The sequence below is a fragment of the Mandrillus leucophaeus genome, unplaced genomic scaffold (assembly GCF_000951045.1).
Source record: "Mandrillus leucophaeus isolate KB7577 unplaced genomic scaffold, Mleu.le_1.0 Scaffold224, whole genome shotgun sequence".
In the NCBI taxonomy this organism is placed as follows: Eukaryota; Metazoa; Chordata; class Mammalia; order Primates; family Cercopithecidae; genus Mandrillus; species Mandrillus leucophaeus.
In genome coordinates this window covers 3798451-3813924 of record NW_012102299.1, presented here as the reverse complement: position 1 = coordinate 3813924, position 15474 = coordinate 3798451, and the positions used below count along the sequence as shown (strand labels likewise).

Sequence of the window (15474 nt, the reverse complement as noted above, 5' to 3'; positions counted from 1 at the left end):
AAAATCTAAACAAAACAGATCAGGGCAGAAATTTCTCAGGTCTCTAAGACAGGTGTAGATATCTACTGAGAGTTTTTAGAAAAAGAATAGTTTATTTTTAGGTAAAGGCAAGATAAGAGAGACTCTGGAGAAGCCGCAGAAGGGACCCGAGTCTTGAATTAGGCTGTGGGAAAGTTAAGACTTATTTCCTTTCAGTGATAGACAATTTGGTCTCAAGTGGAGTTTTTAAAAACATGTATATATTGTGGATTGAGGATTGATTTGGGAATTATGACTTGGGCTCCCCCTTCTGCAATTAGAGTTTTCACTATGGCAGTATTTTCACTGGGACTTTCATAGGTGTATTGCATAAAAAGAGGTTCATGGTCAAATTGTTGTGGAACATTCTCCTGTCATGCGCGTCCGTGTGAAGAGACCACCAAACAGGCTTTGTGTGAGCAGCATGGCTGTTTATTCCACCTGGGTGCAGACAGGCTGAGTCCGAAAAGAGAGTCAGCGAAGGGAGATAAGGGTGGGGCCGTTTTATAGGATTTGGGTAGGTAAAGGAAAATTACTGTCAAAGGGGGGTTCTCTGGCGGGCAGGAGTGGGGGTCACAAGGTGCTCAGTGGGGGAGCTTTTTGAGCCAGGATGAGCCAGGAAAAGGAATTTCACAAGATAATATCATCGCTTAAGGCAAGGACCAGCCATTTTCACTTCTTTTGTGGTGGAATGTCATCGGTTAAGGCGAGGCAGGGCATCTGCACTTCTTTTGTGATTCTTCAGTTACTTCAGGCCATCTGGGCGTATACGTGCAAGTCACAGGGGATGCGATGGCTTGGCTTGGGCTCAGAGGCCTGACATCTCCTTAGGGTTCTTGTCACACAACCAGGAAAGATTAGGCTCACAGACACGTAGAAGGGTGAGAAAAATGGGATTTATTTGGCAAAAAGGAAAAAAAGGGAAACAGGGACTCTCAACAAAGCAAGAGTCCTGTTGGGAGGCTTCTTGCCTCACAGATTGAATCCCTGGTTACCACCCAGGAACAGGAGGAACCAGGCTCCTCCCTCTTGCAAACAGTGTGAACCTCTGTAGCTCCACTGTGCACAGGCTGGTCGGAGGTTCTCCAGGGATCCCTTTATACTTGACTGTCTCATTCTCCCTGAAAGAAGTACATCTAGCTGCCATTAGAATAAGGATAAGGATGAAGACCAATCTTAACTGCTTCCTGCTGACAGGGGGTGCTGTTTTGGGAAAATGACAGCCAGAGCTCCCTCAGAGGCCTATGTAAGCGTCCCTGGCAGAAGGGCTCATCATCCAAGGCTCCGATTGCAAGAGTGCTTGGAGTTTGATGGCCTGAATGTGAGAAGAGACAGACTGGTTATTAGAAAACATGTATTAAAATGAAACAAGTGGGGGGTGAGAACAGCTCAAAAATCCCAAGGCCTTTTACCAGTTTGCACAGGCAGAGAGAGGCCAAAAGCCTGATTGGTAAAACAACTTTTACCCTTTTACCGGCCTGTCAGGCTTCTGGGTTGCCTTCTCCTGAGCCCAACACTAAGCCAACCGGTTTAAGGTTTGGGAAATTAACTTTTCCCAGTTTGGAGGCTGCATCCAAGGGGAGTGTTTTGTAGTATGCAGACACAATTACCTATCAGCGAAGAGAGGACAGAGGAGGAGAAAGGAAAAAAGAAGATGTTTTCTTCAAAGGAGTTCCAGGGGTTCAGGATGCATTTGAAAGGGGTACAGAGTGAAGATGGATGGCTACTCATCTAGAAAGAGGGGAGCAGGCATCCCTGGTTCCCTTCTCTTCCTAGCAAATACCTGGGGTGCGTGAGGGAGAGAAGGAAGAGTGTCCTCTTTCCCTCTTCCATCCTTGCATCTCTGAGTCCCGGCAGCCTTGGCACGTGCTACCCAAGGGTGCCAAAGCAGGCACCCATGAAACAGGGAGGCCTTAGAGAGTAGGAATGATCTTCTCTCACCTATGCCTCTATTCCCCCTACTGTCGGTAGCCTTGGAGTTCCCTAGACCTCATTTGTGCCATAGATACTTGCATGACCTTTATCCATGAAAGGTAAGGCATACTTGTTGAAATTAGGGTTACTTGAGCCTTGGCTTAATCGGCAGGAATTAGACATTCTCACCTCAACTGCGCCTTTTAACCTCTGTTATCATTGGCCTCTGGATCCCTTAGATCCAGTTGTCTTTCCTAGGGCTTTGACCTGAAGGTTGAAATTGAGTTTGGAGCAATAATGTGTCTCATGGGGAATTGCATGGACTCCTTCACATAAGCCAAATGCTGAGGTAAAGCTGTGGCATTGAGTCCTCCTCCAAGAAGGCAGAGAAGATGATGTCTTGTGACATTTCCAGATAACTGGTGGTTATAGTTATGCTTGCTAAGATTTGGGTGCATGGTGCTTGGCTTTGGTTAGCTTCCTTGGTCTTACTTTCCCAAAAAGGAAACCTCCGGGTGATGGATATACTATTTATTCCCATCACCTGGCAGGATTTGCAGTATTATTGCTCAGAACTAGAATATCGATCCAGATTTCTACATTACCCATCCTGTTTGCTCTTTCTGAGCTGCAGCCGGAGATTGCTGGTTGGTTCACAGGAACAAGCAGGATTAGTCTAAAATGTAGGCAAAAACTTAAAAACAACTAATGAGTTTAGCATTTAATGACAAAGGTATGGTAAGTTTTGAAACATAATTTCTCTTCAGGCCTTATTTTTGCTTAAAAAAAAACAACAACGTGGTAGGACTGATTTGTTTACAAAATAGACTTTAGTCTTATGCTTGGCCTGATTATTTGCATAAAGTACAGCAAGAATAACTATTTCTACATACACCTTTTTGATTGGCTTTGGTGGAACTCTGTTCCACAAGGAATCTCGGATCAGACTTTTTAAAGCTGAGCCTAGCCATGGGTTTGTATCTTCAAATACCTGTGAGCTGGGTGATCCTCTCCTGTTAAGGTCCCAAGATGAACATGGAGCTCCTGGGCTTGTTAGAAAGCGACATTTGCTTCTGACTGCAGGTCAGGAACCCTATACAAGGACTGCGTAGACAAGGGTATGAAGCCAGTTTTTTCTCCAGGGGCTTTCATTGGCTCTGCAAGTCGAGCTTGACTCCTTAAAGTGGAGCATACCCTTCAGTCAAACCCTTGGTAAAACAAACAGTTTCTGCAATTGTGTCCTGTTGCAAAATAAAAATGGATGCTTATTTTACTGATGCAAACAAGTATATTGCCGTAAATTAAAATTACTCACAGATAACTTCCAAATTCTAGAGGAACCAGAGAGAGAAACAAATAGGCTACAAATTTTCTTCACAGGAAGATACCTTATTCAATTATTAAAGGCTATAAATAGTTCAAAGTAAGTTTCCTTGACTCTGAAAAACAAAACAAGGATCAGCAATATTCCAAGTAGAAATTTAAAATACTGTTTCAGTTTTCTCAGTTCAATCTGTTTAGTTCTTGTTTTTCTTGATATTTGTGAACACTTCAGCTCTTTATGAGTCCTGTACATTTTTCTTTTATTCCATTGTTACAATCTGCAAAGTTATCATAAACCTGTATTTGAGAGCCCCTGTCAAAGTTTTATAGCTCATTGTAAACAATCTTTGGAAAAGGATTAAAACAATTCAACAATTGACTGTGAATAACAAAATGTCCAGGGTAGTTACAGTTAGAAACACAATTGACAAAGTTTGGTTATCTCTGTGGTTTACAATAACTTAACATAACAAGCTTGTTATGATTGATAGCATATACTCAGACATTAGAATTTTAGAAATCCCATACAATTTTGGAACATATATTAGCATTATTCACCAAAATAATTCCTAAAGAAGATTGAACATCATTTTGGCAAGCCAAAGTACCTAAACATGTTAAATAATCCTTTTACCTTTCTTTTCTGGACGCTCCAGTGACCCTTTGAAGTATCCAAAAAGCCAGGTGTCAGGAAAGACAATTTTGTAACTAAAGTTTGACTTTAGGAAGCCTGATAAATATGTTAGAGGTTTAAAACATTTGATGTTCTGAAATAGAATTCCAGATTATGATAAATTATTTTATAAAAATGATGACTCAGAAATTTAACAAGAAAAAAAACCTTGTATAGCCCTTTACAAATTTTGCTAAAGAACAAATTACTGCCTTAAGAGTACCTTGTTGTGCTTTTATTTCAATCCTCAATTTACAGAAAAACCATATAATTGTTTGAATTTAGTCAACATGTTCACACAGGGAATTTTTGCAAGATTAATTTTTACACTCCTTCTACTTCTTGTTTGAACTTTTAGCTTTATCTTACCTAATTTAAAATAATTCTTTAATCCCAGGCAAGAATTGACATTTCTCTAAAGATTAAAGTCATGTGAACTGAAAGGTACCACAGCTTTTGTCTTCCCTTTTAAAAACATGTGCTCCAAGTACTTATCTTCCTTTAGGACAATTAATTAGAGCTCTTTTTATAGACATCACAAACAAAACATGTATATGACTACACAGACATGCAGAAGAAAACCCATTCCCCACGAGCTCCTTCATTTGGCAATCTCATATTTGGATTATTAGCCTCTGGGTGCTTTTAATTTTGGGGATTCCATGAGAAAAACAGAGGTCTCTCCCCTCTCATGCAGGTGTTAAAAGTGGTGAGGCAAAATGGAGAAAAATAATTTAGTTGACTTAGAAAAAAACAAAACACTTTTTCCAGAAAAACAAGGTCCAAGAAAAGGAAAACATAAAGATCTTTTAAATATAACTATAACTTGGATATCCACTTTTAATTAAGCTGACTGCTCCTTAAGAAAATCCTTTTAACTCCCTTATTACTCGACAAGTGGCCAATATTTCTGGCTTTCAGATTTTACTAAAGGCTCAGAGAAAGGAAAATCAAGTGCAGTTTGTGGAGGGGAAGGGAATCAACAAATAACAAAAGCTCATACAGATATCAAACCCGAAAGGACTCATTTCCTAAGCCAGGATTGAATCTGGGCCATGGCTAATCTAAACAAAGCCTTGCCATGGGGTTACATGCCACGGCCCCAGGGACATAAAATAAGATAGAGGCCTGCAACAAAATATTTTACAGACCGTACAGAAAGACTGTAAAGCGCACCATGTTGGCTACAGCTTAAGACCAACCTCACAAATCCTTTCTCATAATTAAAACTTTACAGAGACTATAAACATTGATCCTTATCATTCCTAGCCTAGTTAAATGTCTTCTTAAAGGGAAAAAACCAACAAAAAATTAATAAGCAAACAACAACCATGCTTAAAAGTCAACTCCTGACCTGATGGAGAAAAGGAAAGAAAAAAAAAATTAAATGCCTGCGGAAGAACCTCTTATTCTTATGCAAATGTGTCCCTCCACCGGGGAGAGAAACTTAATTGCTGTCCAATGGGATTGAACCCCTTGGCCAGGGAGGGGAAGATACCTTGGATGCCTGGCATTCCCCAGCCCCAGGTGGGAAGGGAGGGGGAAAGGGGGAGCTATTGTTTGCCTGTCCATCTGGAAGAAAGAAGGAAAAGGCCATGGAAAGGCTAGGTTGTACTGAGGCCAGCTGTCCTAACCCCTGGTAGTGACAGTTGTGGGGGCACAGTTTCCCCTGCCCTCAGGAGTCTGAGGATGAAAAGGTTTAGAAATGAGAGGGAAAGAGATTTCTTGGTTTGCATCTCACTAACCCTTTCTCAAACCCATGTTCTGGGCACCAAAGATGTTATAGGACTTTCTCCTTCAGGTTCTTGTCACACAACCAGGAAAGATTAGGCTCACAGACATACAGAAGGGTAAGAAAAATGGAATTTATTGGGCAAAAAGAAAAAAAAAAGGAAACGGACTCTCAGCAAAGTGCGAGTCCTGCTAGCAGGCTTCCCACCTCACAGATTGAATCCCTGGTTACCACTCAGGAACAGGAGAGACCAGGGTCCTCCTGCCTGCGAATGGTGCAAACTTTCATGACTCTACCCCGTTCAACCAGTGTGTAGACCAGTCGAAGGTTCTCCTGGGGGCCCTTTATATTTGGCTGTCTCAAAATGGTTAATGTTGTGTTAAGCCAAGCTGACCACAGTATTTACTTGGCAGATTACCCCAAGCATTTAAAATGCCAGTGTGTATTGTGAATCTCCAAGAGATATGTGATATGTGACTTTTCAAACTTATTTTTTGGCCACGTGGTCCTTTTGCAGATTGCTCAGCACAGGACATGATAATTTTCATTTCAGATTTTGGAGGAATTGTATCCTACTTGGCCATTTGCCTTCTTGTTTGTGTGTGTGTGTGTGTGTGTGTGTGTGTGTGTCTACCTTTGCTCCCTACCTGTGAGATCCTTGATTAAATGAACAAATGAACAGTGTTTTTATTTCTGTATATTGCACAACTTCTATTAAAGTGTATAAAATAGGGGCTCAATAAATACATTGATTTGAATGAAATTTGAGGCTGTAGATTCAGAAGCTAGGGAATTACAGGTTTTATAGAGAAATCCATGAAAACTCAGCCACAGTTTTGTTACTTCTGGCCTTTCTAACAGCTTGTAGAAAATGCCTTTCTCTCGAGAGTCTCACAGACAGGATCGTGATCTTCAGACCATCCTTTTGAATTAGAGAGGTTATTAGTGGCAATGTTGTTAAGTGAAATTTAAGGGGAGAAAACCTCAGATGGCTAGGGAACTTTTCTGTGCTGGGAAAAGTAATTAATTTCCTAACCTGGAGGTGACTGGATCTTAGTCCACAGGTGATATGTCTGTTTTGTGCCTGTGGTGGTGATAATTTCACCTAATTCCCTATTTGAACTTCAAATGGCGTCACATTGCCCAAGTGATGTGCTCCTTCCTCCCTCCTCTCTGCTTCCTTCTCTACTCCCTACTCTCACATGCTTTGAAATGCCTCTGCTGTGGCAGTGTTTTCTGTGCTGTGTCAGGGGAGGGTTGGATGATAAGAGAAACTTACATAATCTCAATTTTACAGAAGAAGTTACAGTACAGTAGAAAGAGCATTTTTTTTTTCCTGATCCATAATCCCAAACATGTTTTTATAGCCAAAAGATTCGTTTCACGATCAGGCATTGCATTTAGCTCTTTTGCTTTGCTTCCTTCAGCCTGCAATAGTCTTTCCATTTTCATTAATTTCCTACCTTGATACTTTTGAAATTTACACACCAGTTGTTTTGTAGAATATTCCTCTTTTGGATTTGTCTAATGTTTTTTCATTGTTATAATTAAAAGTATGTGGTTTGAATACCTCCAAATTGCAAGCTTCCTGAGGAAGGGTACAGTTTCTCTCCTTCCTCCTCCAGACTGTCCAGAGCTTGACACATATTGGCTGAGTGAATTAAAAGTAGTGTCCGATGGTCTCATCGTAAATTACTCCTCCTTTCAGCCTTGAAGTTCCCTGTCACATCTGTGTTGGATTTAGTCTGCTTTCTTGGTTTAAAATTATATATAGATAGAGCCCTATCTATCTATCTATCTATCTATCTATCTATCTATCTATCTATCTATCTATCTATCTATCTATCTATCTGTCTATCTATCTTCTGTTAGTTCTGTATCTTTCTGTAACCTCTTCCTGTTTTCTTAAATATGCTTTAACCAACGAAAAAGTTTTTCCACATTTTTTACAGAAGCACAGCATATTGACAGTACATAAATATTGTATTCAACTTTTTCATTTTGTTTACATAGGCATCGTCATGTAGTCATCACCTAAGAACTAGAACATTAGCTGGCCCTAGAAGCCTCACTCTTGCCCCTCCCTTTAGTATCTCAAAGGTAATTCATTTTCTGATTTAAATTAAGCAATTTATAAAATATTTTCTTATCAACTTTAAGTTCTCTACCCCTTCAGTTTCTTCCAAATTTAAACAAAACCAAGCAAAAACTTTAGCTTATTTCATAATAAACACCAACTGTTATAATATGTAGCATTATATATATATGTTTTCACATGTCACATCCTTTGATCCTCTCCATATGCCCTATGAGATAGTCAGGACAGGGATTTTTACTGCTATTTTAAAAATGAGGATATGGGGCCTAGAGAAGGGAAACCTCCTGAGCCACGATTTTTCCAATTTCCAATTTCCAATTTCATCATAGAGCCTATCACAATAATCTTGGCTTTTCTGTAATTTGTCAAGGCCAGACTTGACAACTAAAACTACCTTCTTTGAAATATTTTGAAAATAGAGCACTAAACTTGGATCTAGTGCACACAAAGTGTAGGACATGGCAAGTTTTGTTCAATACTCCATGGTCAACTTGAACCACGTAATTTGGGCTCTTTTTTTTGTAAATAATATTAATGGTAGCTCACATTGTCTACTATTCCATAGTTCCTCAATTATTTCACATCTGTTATCTCCCTTAATAATAGTTGATGATAAACAGCATTTGCTGAGAGCAGTTTATGTTCCTGGACAGTGCTAAGCACTTTACAGCAATTATTAAGACTTTCCTCTCAACCAATGGTGAGGTAGTTGTATTAGTTTCTATCATTCTCCAGCCTCAGTGTCCCTAAGTAGAGAATTACTTAATCATCAATTGTCCTCTGGAAAGAGGGTATAATGGAACAATTCCTTACCTTGTTTAGAAGGATCCATGAACCCCTAGCACATCAGTCTTGAATTAACCGTCAAGACAGTGAGCTGGTTACAAATCTTCCTAAGAGGTCAGTGTGAATATTCCTCACCTCTTCTCTCAGGCTCTCCAATATCACACAGTCGAACAAACTAGGAACTTCAAGTTCAGTGCTCTTTTTAAATTGCTCTTTCACCTTCCTCTCACTGAAAACCCAGTTCTAGTTCTCCCTTGTGAGGGACAGGACTTCATGATGATATTTCTTCCCTCACTCCACGGAGCATGTTGCTATTCGAAATATTAAAGCACCAAAGGGAATCAATCTGCTCACATTCTATTCCAAGGTTCTGAAGATGGCAGGTGGCATATTATGTATATATGTCCTCTCAGAGTGCTGAGCACTTTGAAGCTGTTTCCTAAAAAGGGAGAAGGCAATATCTAAGAGGAGTGTGCTAATGGTTTCTGATGAACTTTGACTCTGCTGTTATATCAGTAAAGGTTAGCAGTACTGGCTTGGTAAGCTGAAAGTTGGGGCATTTCATTGATCTCTCCATGTGCCTCCACTGCTAGGCATTTCTGGAATATTCAGTGCTTAATGACAAGACTGCGTTATTTTCAAAGTAAATGTTGAAAATAGAAACCATATTTAGGTTAAAACACCTTTCTTTAAACTGTCGAAAAGGCTTCATAAATCAGTTGTTGAGTTTTTAAAAAGAAGAATCATACCACTTAAAATGTATTTCTAACTAATGCACTGTAACATTAACTGTTTTGGGAGTACAGCTCTGTGAATATTAACTCGTGTATCCAATCAAGTAACCACTGTGACAAACAGGATACAAAACTGTTCTGTTTCCCCAAACAACTCTCATGTGCCCTGCTTTTGCAGTCATACTCTCTCCCATTATCCCTAACCCCTTGATCTGTTCTCAGTCACTCCAGTTCTGTCTTTTTGGGAGTGTTATTTAAATGAAATCATACAATAGGCATCCTATTAAGGTTGGTTTATTTAATTCAGCACAATGCCTTTGAGATTCATCCAAGTTATTATATCAACATATATAGTGCTCACTACTTAGTATTGCTGAGTATTATTCTATTTCTTTGGATGCCACAAAATTTGTTGATCCATTCACTGTAGAATGACAATTGAATTGTTTCCAGCTTTAGGCAATTAATAATAGGGCTTCTAAAACATGCAGGTATAGCTTTTTGTATGAAAGTAAGTTTTCATTTCCCTTGGACAAGTATCTAAGAGTGAGATCACTGGGTGATATGGCAAGTTTATGTTTAACTTTGTTAAGAAACTGTTAAGCTGTTTTCCAGAGAGGGTGTATGGACATTTCATATTCCACCAGTATGAGAATTCCAATTGCTTTGCATCCCCTTCATCACTTGGTATTGTCAGGATTTATTTTTTAATTTTAGTCATTTCGAAAGGTGTATTGTAGTATCTCCCTGTGGTTTTAATTTGCATTTCCCTGATGGCTAATGACTTTGAATGACTCTTCATGTGTTTATTTGACTTTTACATATCCATTTTGGTAAAGTGTTTCTTTATGCCTTCAACGTTTTAAAATTGAGTTGTTTCTTGTATGATTCCTCCAACTTTAGTCGTCTTTTTCAAAACTTTTCTCAATGTCTTAGGGCTTTCTATTTTCATATAAATATCAGAATCAGTTTCTCTGTAACTAGAAAAAAATCTTTCTGGGATTTTGATTGGAATTACTAAATCTGTAGGCCATCTTGGAGAAAATTGACTTCTCTATGTTGAGTTTCTCAGTTCATGAATATGGTATGTCTCTTCTATTATTTTCTAGTACCATTTTAACAAATTACCAACAACTTAGTTGCTTAAAAAACACCCATTTATTGTTGCACAGTTTTTGTGGGTCAGAAGGCCGAGAACAATGTGGCTTCGCTGGTTCTCTGCTTGGGGTTTCATAAGGCTAAAATGATGGTGTCAGCAATATTGTGTTCCTTTCTGGTGACTCTGGTGATGAATATATTACTGGACTATTCAGGTCATCTGTTTTATCTTAGCTGAGCTATAGTAGTTTGTGGTTTTTGAGATATTAGTCCATTTTATCTAAGTTGTGGAATGTATGAACCTAGAGTTTGTAATATAGCTGTATGACTGTTTTAATGTCCCCGTGATCACTAGTCATGTCCCATCATTGATTTCTACTTTTAGTGATAGTACCTTTTTTCCTTACTTAATGTATCACCTGGCTTGAGGTTTATGTTTTATTGTTCTTTTCAAAGAACTAACTTTTGGTTTCTTTATTTTTGTATATGTATATATTTCCTGTTTTAAAATTATTTGATTTCTACTCTATAAAATTGCCTTTATTGTGCTTGTTTCATTTATTCTTCTTTCTCTAGTTTCTTAAAGTGGAAGATTAGATTATGAGCTTACCATCTTTCTTCTTTTCTAAGATAAGCCTTTAATGCTACAAATTACCCTCTAATCACTACCTTAGCTACATCCCACACACTTAGTATGTTTTATTTTTATTTTTGTCAAGTTAGAAGTATTTTCTAATTTCCCTTACAACTTTCTTTTTGACCCATATATACTTTATTTTAACATATATATTTTAATTGTGAAATGTCTGGAGATTTTCCTATTATCTTTCTGTTACTGATTTCTAGTTTAATTCTATGGGGAGAGAACATACTTTGAATTCTTTTAAATTTGTTAAAATTTGATTTATGATACATGATATAGTGTATCTTGGTGAATGCCCTATTGAAAAGAATGCATTATTTTTTACTTTTAGAATCCTCAAACAGTTGTTCCATGTAATATGCTCATGTTTTATAACTGCATTCATTGGGAAAGACAAGAGGAAGAATATTTACTTCATTTTACCCCAAATCAGAGCCTTTCATGTCACTTTGCTAAAATTTTCATTTACTGATAAATATTGTATTTGAAATGTTCTGCACAAGGATCCTATTTTCAAAAAAATCCCTATAAACTCCACAAAAGATTATGAAAATAACTCTTATGTCTTAATAAATGCTATCCCTTTTCTGTAGAATGGAATAATTAATAGCTTTTCCTGTTTTCTTCAAAGGCTTGTTTATTATATCTTAGGTAAGCACAGAATGCAAGACCTACTCAGACTCTTTGCAGTAACTTAGAGAAAATAGAAGGAAAGATCTGAATGGGAGTAGGGCAGGATCGGGACTCAAGGAAGTGATTTGACTACAGAGTTGAGCTTTTATGGGGATGGCCTTCTGGGGCGTTTTCTTTGGCATGAATGTCCACGTTTTCAAAACTGTGAATGTTCATAGTTTTCAGTGGGCAGGTCATAGAAAAGGGTGTCAGTCAACCATGGCAGGGATGAAGCAGGTTTAGGAGTTTCATGGTTATAGGAGGTTTATCTAGCTGACTGCAAGCCTTTACAGGGACGCAAGGTAGGCTCCTGGAAGAAGGTGCTGACGAGCACCAGGTTGAAGGCCTGAGTGGGTGTTTTCTGAGTATAGAGCTAGATATGGGATCAGGAAACTGAGGGACAAATCCAGTCCTGTGACCTGGTGAAATGCTGCTGTGCGGAAGGCAGGCAGAACAAATGGTGATTCAGGGCAAGTCCCACCCTTGGGGCAGCAAACCTGGTTTCAGCCTGTCACCTGCTGGCTAGATGAGAGAATCTAGTGGTCAGATTGGGGCGATAAGGAGGTGCTAATGATGACCAAGTCTAGAGAATGCAGACAATACAAAGTTTCACATGCAGAAATAGATGTTAAGGTGCTGAGTACGTGTTAAGACACATCTTCAACATTGTTGTCGATTACAGAGAACTAAGTACATTTTAAATCTTCTTACTAAATGATATAGGCATTAAAGTTGATATACTGGGAAAAATGGGATTAAATGTGAGAGATGTACCAACACGTAAGGGAGGGAGTATGAAGATTATCATGCAGCAAATAAAATGGATAATGCAGGAAAGGCATTTCCATTGTGGGTTAGAATCATCTGAAGCAACAGCAGGGTCTGTTAGGCCCCATCGCAATAATCTAAAGCTAAGCTCTAATTTAGACACCGAGAAACTATGTTTATTACCCATGTCCCTTTGCTTTCTGACAGTTTCTCCATCTCTGACCCAGCACCCTCTCACTCTAAGACGCAAGAACCAAAAGTGTATTACTCTTTACAATACAATTCTAAGGCTGAATACTAGACAGTGCTAAATGGCCCAGCATTCTCTGAGAGGTTTCAGATCAGCCAAGCGCCTCCCAATAACATTGATACCTTCAATCTGTCAAAACCAGCCTTCTCAATCACATCTCCTTTTCAGTCTGCTTTATTCTAATTCATCACAGGGCAGGACTGGCCCTGGATGTGTGTTTGCAGACAGGTGATCTGTAGATTAGCTTCGCCTTGGTGACCTGACTCTTTGCTGCCTTCAGCATAATCCAGTTACTCTTGGGAATATCAATTAAGGCCCTCAATCACACTAATTAGAATGTCTTCTAAATGTTGCCTTAGGAATTCAGCAGCTTATAAACAGGCAAACTGGGAAAATGTAGAGGTACGTGGGGGTTTTTAAATAGCCAACAGCAATTTGGGAGGGCGTATTGCTTTAGCATGGCTGAGAAGTGGGCCTGAAATTACGGTTCCCTGAATGCAGTGAAATCTCTCGTTGCTCTTTGCTGGCAAGTTTAATGCAGAATTATTAATTACATTTATTAATGACTTGGATGAGGATATAGGTTGCATGCTGATCAAGTTTGTAGATGTCACAAAGCTAGGAAGATAGCAATTATTGTGATAACAGATTCGGGAGCCAAAATGATTTCAAGACAGAATTTAGCAGCAATCTATCCAGTACGTGCCTGGCAGTGTTCTATAAAGTACAATTTGATGGTCATATTGCTCCTCTACTCAGAAAACTTCAGTGACTCCCTATGTGCTGTTTAAGTTAAATCCCAAGCCCTTAGCCTGTTATTTAAGGCTTTGCCATATTGTGATCCTACCACTGTCTGCTTTCCAACAAAATCTTCTGTAGTTCTTTTTCTAATACCTTGTGCCTGAGCGAAACTCAGTTCTTTTTATACTATTTTCTATATGTGTTCTATGCCTTCACTACCTTTGAGCATTATTCTCCACTAAAAGTTTCTTTTTCTCACATGTTCCTTCTGCCTCAAGTCTAAGTATCCAAACCAGTTCAAATGTCACCTCTTGTGTTTCGTCTTCTTTTATTGTCTTGACTGGAGTGACCTCTTTCCTTTGCTAATCTTCAATAACACTTATCTGTTCCTCTCTATTTTTATCACTTTTTACTTCGTATTGCAGGGTTTTTTTTTTTCTTTTGCACATTTTAAGTTTCTGTTAGACCCTGCCTATGAGAGAATTTCTGTCTGGCAAGTCTTTTTATCTCGTGAGGGTCTCAGGATGTGTGTTCTATACATAGTTGATGATACTAAAGTGGCTTACTTGGGGTTCATCTTTATTTTGGAAAAGTGCCTTTAGAGAAGATCCTACATTTTTCTCACCAGAGGCTTCGTAGCTATATCATAGCAACTCGGAAACTCAAAGGATAAATCCTTGAGGGGATGGATATTCCATTTTCCATGATGTGCTTATTTCACCTTGCTTACCTGTATCAAAACATATCTGGTCCATATATATGTGTGTGTGTGTGTGTGTATATATATGTATGTGTATATATATGTGTATATATATACACATACATGCGCACAGGCACACACACACATATATATACCTACTATGTAACCACACACAAAAAAAACTAAAAAATTCGGAAAAGAAGGAGAAAATGCTCAATACATGTTTTATCGAATAAATGAAAGACTGATGGAGAGAAAAAGATTTCCCCAAGGTCATAACATAAGAGTTGGAAGGAGGAGGTACTGGGAAGAAAACATCATTTAATTTATCAGATGAAACAATAGCTTGTGATATGACGAGCTCTCCTGTGATTTGTGTACAACCAGGCTAAAAAAGGAAGCATGAACCAGAGATTTTTGGAGAGGTGTGGTCAGTAGAGGTGATGGGAGTTGGAAGCTTGCATCGTCCTTTAAGGTGGCCACACCTCTTGGATTCCTTGTGTAGTTTATACCTTTTGTTATAGTTTAATGCTCTTAAAATTGGCCCATTTTAAATGATGTTGTGTGGTCGTCTTATTTATCAAATACCTCTTTGATCTGTTCAAGCTGCTGCGTACTTGTGGTTGTGAAACTTGTGGCATAGGCTATTTGAGATAATAATCTTTGTAGTTAGTCTGATGTGGATGTAAATCCCATCTTTGTCACTTACTAGAAGTATGATCTGGACAAGTTACCAAGACCTCTGCAAGCATTCTTATATGGCTGTTACCTTCGACACAGAAAGCAGAGTTCTTGAGCATGGAATTTCTGCATCATCTTCAGGTTTCAGTATTTATAACTCACAGAGGTTTTACCAGTGATCAGATATGTCTTGGGTAGTAGGAAAAGAAATACTTCACAGAGCTGTCAAATCTTCAGGTCTTTGGCATTAAATATCACACAACCAAATGTAAGGGTGTGGTTCATGCTAGTTGGCTGTTTCAGCTGCTTATCAATAGGAAGGCTAAAGATCATAGAAAGTAGACTCCTTCCCCATCATTTCTGTCTTCCAGTGAGAAGAGGGGAGTATGAACAGCAGGGAATTAGATTTATATATTTTCCTTAATATAAATTCAGAGTATGGTAGATTGCAGACAAAGTCTGAATCCAGGATTTCTAGACTTTCTATGTGTCTACATGTCACTAAAAGGGAAAAGTGCCTGGATTGTAAAGTATTCCAACTAGAAAGGGAATACAAAGAGGGGTAAGACGGTTGAATTTATCTGCTAGAAATGTGAGTCCTGGTCAAAAAATCCAGATGAATATTTTTTAAGTAGGCAGTTAT

At 38.7% G+C, this 15474-nt stretch overlaps 1 protein-coding gene across 4 annotated transcripts in view; it reads left to right on the top strand.

The window, feature by feature from the left end:
• The window catches only part of IL1RAP (interleukin 1 receptor accessory protein), a 156597-nt gene that overhangs the window by 34653 nt on the left and 106470 nt on the right, over positions 1–15474 (top strand). For 2 of the 4 annotated variants that reach the window (XM_011981349.1, XM_011981350.1), the window contains exon 2: positions 7674–7760. The exons of 1 other annotated variant lie outside the window; for it this stretch is intronic. The gene's annotated coding sequence lies outside the window, so the exon portion shown is untranslated. Of the gene's footprint in view, positions 1–2190; positions 2355–7673; positions 7761–15474 lie in introns of all 4 variants that reach the window. One more of the 4 variants, XM_011981352.1, reaches the window with a different exon arrangement.